The sequence below is a fragment of the Rhineura floridana genome, chromosome 2 (assembly GCF_030035675.1).
Source record: "Rhineura floridana isolate rRhiFlo1 chromosome 2, rRhiFlo1.hap2, whole genome shotgun sequence".
Classification (NCBI taxonomy): Eukaryota; Metazoa; Chordata; class Lepidosauria; order Squamata; family Rhineuridae; genus Rhineura; species Rhineura floridana.
This window is the reverse complement of record NC_084481.1, coordinates 224,499,918-224,507,409: the sequence shown is the minus strand read 5'-3', so window position 1 is coordinate 224,507,409 and position 7,492 is coordinate 224,499,918. Positions and strand designations below refer to the sequence as shown.

Here is a 7,492-nt window from a genome sequence, read left to right as displayed (position 1 = left end):
TATCCCAGACTGATGGGAGTTGTAGTCCAACATCATCTGGAGGGCACTATGTTGAAGACCCAACTCTCTTCCCACCTACCCATCTGTTTCAAACACATCCAGAAAAGTATGTCTGACAGTGCATTCCTTTCAGAGGTAAAAATTAATCTGCAATCCTATATACTTATGCATTTAACCCAATGAGGCTTAATTTGGAGCAGACATATATAGGACTGGACTCCTACAATGCCACCCCTAAACCATGCAAAGAACTCAAGATAAAAAATAAATGCCACACAATTTGGGCAATTTTAAAAAAAAAATAACATCTGTAACAGTAAGAAATACAACATTCTCAGGCAAAAGAAGTTATGAGACAGTAGACATAAAAACCCACACACAAAGCATTGACAAAGAGCAACAAAAATGCTCTGAGCATGAGCATTTTCACATTTTAATTTTTTACTCATCATTGTTTTTGCTTATTTATTGCTTTGGACCAGTCCCTAACTCTCAGCCTAACCTACCTCACAGGGCTGTTGTGAAGATACAGAAGGCAGAATTAAAATGGGAGAAAAAGGAAACCAAGGCTGCAATCCAATACATCTACTCAGAAGTAAGCTTTATTGGGTTCAATGGGACTTACTCCCAGGTAAGTGTGTACTCAATACACACTTGCCTGAGAGTAAGTCCCATTAAACTCAATGGGACTTACTTCTGAGTAGACAGGTAGTGGATTGCAGGTTAGTCCTTTTATTTCATGCATCAAATTTTACTTGCCTTAACCAGATTGATGCATCTTTGTACTATAAAGGGTCATATTTTTTCTCCCCCCCCCCGCACATTGGTACAGCTTCATCCAGTCCTCATGTAGCCTAATTAGTGCAATCCTATACCCAATTTGATTTACCTGGAAGTAAGCTGCATTAAACATAAAGAGACTTACTTCTGAGTAGACTGGTATATATTGTAGTGTAAGTCAGCTACACAGTCATTTTTAACAAGTGCCTGTTTGGAACTCTTTGCATTTGCCATGGGGAGAAGGATTTACACAAAAGCGCTTCCAGGGAATATCTTCCTCACAAGACGAAGATGCATTCTGCTTGTTAGGAAAAGGGAAGGCAAGAAACAAAGCAGCAGCTCTTTAGGACCCTGCTGCAACTTCTGCCTGCCACCCTGAAGCCCTGCTTTTGGCTCTGCTCGTGTCTCTCCGCTGGTAAGAGAGGGAGCTTTGCGAGCCAAAACACACACACACAAGACAACACGCATTGTTGTCTCTCACCTCTGCAGCCAGTTCTTCGTGCCCATATTACTGACGTCTCCTTGCTGCCTCCTTGCTGCCTCCTTGCTCTCCAGCTCTTTTCTCCCCCCACTCCTGTCCATTTTTAAGCAATTGTTTTCTCCATCCCGTCTCGCTCTCCACCTCCTCCCTCATCGCCTCCTATGCACAGAAGCCCAATTGGAAGCACATGGTTTTTATCTACTGTGTAAATGGGGATGTTTGTTTAGGGCCCTAGAGCAAGGAGTGTCTGCTTGTCTCTTGTCTCTAGGGATCCCAGGCTCTGAGCTTCCCCTTGGCTCAGGGTGATTAACCAGGTAAGGGGGGGTGGCAGCTACCTATACTGCAGGGCTGTTGTGCATGTGCACAGCCTTGGCAGGGAAGGATATTTGCCAGGATCAATTGCCCAGGGTGGGGAATTGGCTCCTGGGAAGGTGAAGGGCGGGGGGAGGACCCACGTCAGTCATCACAGCGCCTATCTAATATTTAAGGGGAGGGAATTCCACAGGGTAGGTGCCACCACACTAAAGGTCCATTTCCTATGTTGTGCAGAACAGACCTCCTGATAAGATGGTATTATTATTATTATTAATATTAATAATAATAATAAAAGGTTACACCACTTTAAAATCAATTTGAAAATAATAAAACAAATTCGTTATGTCTGTTATCTTTAATATCTCTTTTAATCTCTGTTTTTAAATCAATATTTTGATTATATTTCTTTCTTTATTAAATATATATCCCACCTCAGAAGAGCCAGGCTGTTGCTGGGTCAGGTCAAAGGGGACCCACCCTGTTTTCACAGATGACCCAGCCGGAAGCTGACAGATGACCCAGGTCAAGCAGATGACCCAGCCGGAAGCTCACAAGCGGGGCAGCCCTTCCTCCCACAGGAGCCAGGGCAGAAGCGATAGAACAATTAAACCATCGGAAAACATGATCATTTGGAGATATAAAGAGTGAGACAATCTTTGAGGTATCTTTTCAGATATATTAAACAGTTTTAAGTAAACCACTTATTCTTTTATTAACTGGTATATAAGTCTTGTTAGATAAAATAAATCCTGCTGTGTAGTCTAGTGATCTTAGCCCCACATTGCACATTGGGGGGGATTCCATGTTTAGCATTTAGGTCTGAGTTTGGTGAGAGTGGGGCGTACACAATGACTGTCCTTAAGACCTTCAGCTCAGCTTCAAGACTCCAGCTCAACCCTTCATTGGTTGAAACTCAATTATTAAACAAACCAACCCTTTCTGGGTTTACATGTTGGGTTAAGGGCTCCTTCCATCTTCAGTCAAGCACCAAAAAGCAGCCGGGGAATTGCAGCCACTAAGTCTGATTAAAAATAGCTAAACCCATTGCAGTGGAAGGTGGAACCTCGCTCATTTTCTGTGCTCTTTGGGGTTTCCAGCAAAAGATCCCAGAGACCTCCACACTCCTCCTGTCCTTGGTGGCCAGGTTTCTGCCCCCCTCTTCAACTGCTGAGAAAGAGGGGGGTTACAACAACCCTGCAATGTAGCCCAGTGTCCTTGTAGCCCTTCATTCCTGTTGGAAGTGGATGGTGTGAGGCTAAGGGGGTGGGCTATAAGGAACAGAATGGCCAGTATCCTTACAGCCACATGTTGCTCAGAGGAGAAGTATGGATCTTGCTGAGAATGACTTACAATACCCCTGCAATGTGGTCTAGTGCACTTATTAGTCCCACATTGCTCCTGGGACAGTGGTGTGAGGCTGAAAGGGAGTGGGGTTTACAACAACCCTACAATGTAGTCAAGTGTTTGTAAAGCCTCACATTGTTGATGGGAGGGGCTGATGCTGAGAGAGAATAGCTTAACGATGACCCTGCAATGTAGTCCAGTGCCCTTATAGCCCCATGTTGCAGATGGGTAGGGAGAGGTGATATAATGGCTTACAATGACCCTGCAATGCAGTCCAGTGTTCTTATTGCCACACATTACTAATGGGAGCAGGGCAGCTGATGCTGAAAGAGAATGACCTGTGTCTAGCAACCCTGCAGTGTAGCCCAGGATGCTTTTTAGATCCACTTTCCTATGGGAGGCTGTTTTTTGGGGTTGGGGGGCAGGTTGGACAACAGCAAGAGATCCCTGGGATTGGAGTTGCTTGTGATTGACAGGGTCTTGGAGGAGGGCCTTTCAAGTCAGCCAGTAGCCGCCTAAAATGGCAGTTGGAAAATGGCAGTTTTGAGAGGGACGAGAGCGAGCAAGCGGAGGAGGGCAGAGGAGCAGAAGTGTAGTTGTCCAGGGTCTCGGGGGTGTGTGTCTTAGACCCTTTACTTTTTTGGGAACAGGGTTCCAACAGGGTCCTTATGTCTCCAGCATCCTGTGAGCCAATCAGCATGAAAGGGGAACATCTTAGCCACTGAGAAGAATCTTCTAACATGCTTCCTTGACCTTTCCTGCTGGTTGCAGCCAAGCAGAGTGAAAGGATGGGAGTCAGCTAACGAGAAGACTCTTCTCAGTAGCGAACACTCTCCTCTTTCATGCTTATAGGCTCTAGGGGATGTCTGTTGTTGTGGGAGAAGGCATGAACAAGGGTCTCATTCTCAACCCCGCAGCAGAATAGGGGGAGGGGCCTGTCTGTGGCTACCATGGAGGGACGGCCACTGCGCTGCTGCAGAGGATTGCAAGGTGCCTTGGCCATTTCCAGCCCCAGGAATTGCTCAAAAGTTGGTACGGACAACAAGTGGGGGGATTATTGGTCAGCATCTCCAGCAAGCACCGAGAGGTCCTTTGACCACCATTCCCAGAGGAATCAGTGGGTCAGGCTTTGGGGTGCCACAAGGAGACCCTTTGATGTTCTGACTTCTTCCATGTCACTTCAAGCAGCCCCTCCTGGCCAAGGACGGCGTGATGGGGGCACTTGGGAAGCCCGGCGAAAGGGCTGGCAAATCCTCCCTCAGCCTGACCTCCCCTGCAAGGGCTTTCAGGGTCCCTGCAGCTTTTGCATTTCTGCTTTTCATTTGCACCTTTTTTCTCCACGCCATGCTCTGGGTCGAGGGTCACATTAAGACCCACTGGCCTTCTTTACCCTAACCTTGGGGAAGTCTCTTCTCTTACTTCCTGGCCTGCTGGCCTCCTTTACCCCAATCCTCCTTAGAGGTCTATTCTTTTAATGCATGCTGGCTGCTCTCTTCTTCCCCTGGTCTCTTAATTTCAACTCCACTGGCCTCCTTTCCTGACTCCCTGAGGTCTCTTCTCTTAGGGGATGGCATGACTCTTACGGTTGGGCCAGCAGGTCTCAAAGGAAGAGGAGATACCACCCTCAGAGTTGCAGTGAACGAGGCACCGGGCCAGCGCACCAAACCACACACACACACATACAACAGAGTTTAGGTGAAAGAAGGCAGTGGGCCAGGAAATAAGAGATCCCCATCCCAGTGTGCGGTTAAAGGAATGGCATGGAAGCAAATGACCTCCCCGAGTGTGGGGTCAAAGTGGAGAAAGAAATGAGGTGCCAGGAGTCATATCTTGAGAAAAGTGCCATGTGTGCCAGCATAAAATGGTTTCCTTGGGCAGCAACAAAACAGGTGACGGTACTCTGCACCGGTAAGTACCATTTCAAAAAAAGCACTGTAGGAATGACAACATATTAATCCCACATATCTCCTTCCTGGCCTACTGGCTTACTTCATCCCCACCTTTGGGTAAGTCTCTTCTCTTGCTTCCAGGCCCACTTGCCTCCTTTCACCCATACCTTTGTGTCTCTTCCCTTACCTTGAGGCCCAGTGGCCTCCTTTACCCCTACTGTGGGCTCTCTTCTCTTCTTCTGGTCTCCTTCTCCCCTGTCCTGGGGTTGCTTATCTTGCTTCTAGGCACTCCGGACTCCTTCATTCTGCCCTGTGGTCTCTTCCTGTCTTGCTATCTCTGTTCCATAGAATAAGGTCTCAAACCAATGTCCTCTACAATAGATTCCAAAGAACAGCCATGGATTCTGCAGCAGTGAAGACATCGTCTGGGAATTCCATTGATATTGTGAGAGAGTCCATTTGAAGCTTGTTTGCTGAATTACCTTTGAAATCTCACCTTCCCTGAAACAAATCAAAGGTGATCCTGCATTGTGTGGCATCGGAAACCTGTGATATCATCATCGCACATGCCAATGAACAATTTGTATTCACCAGTCATCTTTCAAGTTCATCACTGATACAGGGGACTTTGATTCCAACACACAGCCAAAGATTTCCACAGCAGGCATTTAATGCTGGAGAAAGATTGGTTGAAGACAGAGCTCTTCATCCTACACCAGACGACAGAATTGTACAAATGCAGGGATGTTTCCATGCTCCTATACCTTCTTTTGGAGAACAATCTGGAGCCAGCATTGGAGCAAATGTTACTCAGAATCCTCATGACTATACCTATGACAACAGCAGAAGCAGAAGAGGATGAAGCTCTGAAGAGGATGAAGCTCTGAAGAGGATGAAGCTCTGAAGAGGATGAAGACATTCCCGAGGAACGCTGTTTCAGATGACAGCCTTGGTAATGCTGTCAGTTGAGAGATGACTGAGCAAACTTTGTATACAATATGACATTGTGAGAAATCTTCTGAAGAATTGGAGGAAAGGGGTGGCTTTAAGGGGAGGTGGAGGCCACACACAGTTTCTCCCAGCAGAGAAGCAGCTGTGGCAGCAGGGACCCCTTCTGAACCAAGGCAAGACTCTTTAAGTAACCTTGAAAAGAAATGCTAAACAATTGTACTATTGCACTACTTAAGTGTCTACTGTTTCTTGAGAAGGGAGAAGGAGGATAGAGAGAGAACCAGAAGAGGGAGAAGCCACACACACTTTCTCCTCAAATATCTCCTCAAAAAATGTTAATAAAAATAACCAGGATTAAATTAACATTAAAAGGAAATAAATGTATTGATAAATAGTTTTTGACTGCTTTGCCTTTTTCATTATGTGATCTGTACAAAGTCTGGGTTTATTTATTTATTTATTGCAATTATATACCGCCCATTGCAGTAATCTAACTTGGAGGTTACCAGAGCATGGACTACTGAAGCCAGGTTATCCCTGTCCAGATAGGGGCGTAGCTGGGCCACCAACCGGAGTTGGTAGAAGGCACCATTCTCCCAATGAAGGAATGTAGAAGGCACCTCCCCAAAGAATTAGCATTTGCACCTGTACTTTTAAACTTGTTCATAAACCACCTGGAGTTTGGAGGCAAGCAGTGAAGTTTCTTTCTTTGCTGGTGACAGCAAATTGGTCAAGGCGTTTAAAACAAAATTGGAATGCGAAAAGTCACAAAAGGATTCTTCACCAAACTGGGTGAATGGGAAGTAAAACAGAAAAGGCAATTCAATGTAAGCAAGTGTAAAATGATGTATATCGGGGCAAAACCCCCAATTTCCAGTATGAGCTTATGGCAACTGAACTGGAGGTAACTGACTAGGAACTAGACTTTGGGATCATAGTGGATAACTTGATGAAAATGCCCACCCAGTGTGTGACAGCTGTGAAAAGGACAAGTGCCACATGAGGGAACATTAGCAGCAGGATTGAAAAGAAAACTGCCAGTATCATAATACCATTATTCGAATCTATGGTGAGCCCTTGTGAAGGATGGAAAGATCCGTCATTTTCAGTTCTCTCAGTTTCTCATTTTCCCAATCTTAAATTCAGTTCTCCACATTTCTGCAGCAATTTGCAGGGTTTTTTTTTTAAATCCTCAGGAAAATTATCCAGCATTTTAGTGAGAATTTCTCCTACTAAACATATTTTTGTAGGCATTTTTCACCAATGTACACATTTTTGCAACCAATTTCTTGTCATATAATGCATTTTTGCATGTTGTTTTCACTCCTCTATTCATTTTTATGCACACTTTCACCTAACATATGCCCTTTGGCAAACATTGTTTGGTTAGCGAACTGTGATGCAAAATTTGAAGAAGTATGAACTTGGAAGGATGGCTGTATTTCAGTTCTCTTGTTGTTTCAGAAAGTGTGAATTTGTTAGAGATGCAATCTGAATTGAATTTCTCACCCATCCCTAGCCCTCACTTGAAATACTGTACAGTCCTGGCTGCCTCACCTCAAAAAAGATATTGCATTGTTGGAAAGGGATCAGAAAAGGATAACCATGTTGATCAAGTGGTTGGAACAATTTGCTTATCAGAAAAGGTTATAGCATTTGAGGCTTTTCAGTTTAGAAAAAAAGCAACTGAGAGGGGACATGATAAAAATGTATAAGATTATGCACAGAAAAG

General features: G+C 44.9%; 1 long non-coding RNA gene across 1 annotated transcript; it reads left to right on the top strand.

Moving 5' to 3' along the window:
• The first annotated feature begins 1,292 nt into the window (after nucleotides 1-1,292).
• On the top strand, nucleotides 1,293-6,128 carry LOC133378443 (uncharacterized). The gene is made up of 3 exons (XR_009761030.1): nucleotides 1,293-1,575; nucleotides 2,013-2,237; nucleotides 5,191-6,128. It is a non-coding gene; the product is annotated as an uncharacterized LOC133378443 (long non-coding RNA).
• The last annotated feature ends 1,364 nt before the right edge of the window (nucleotides 6,129-7,492 follow it).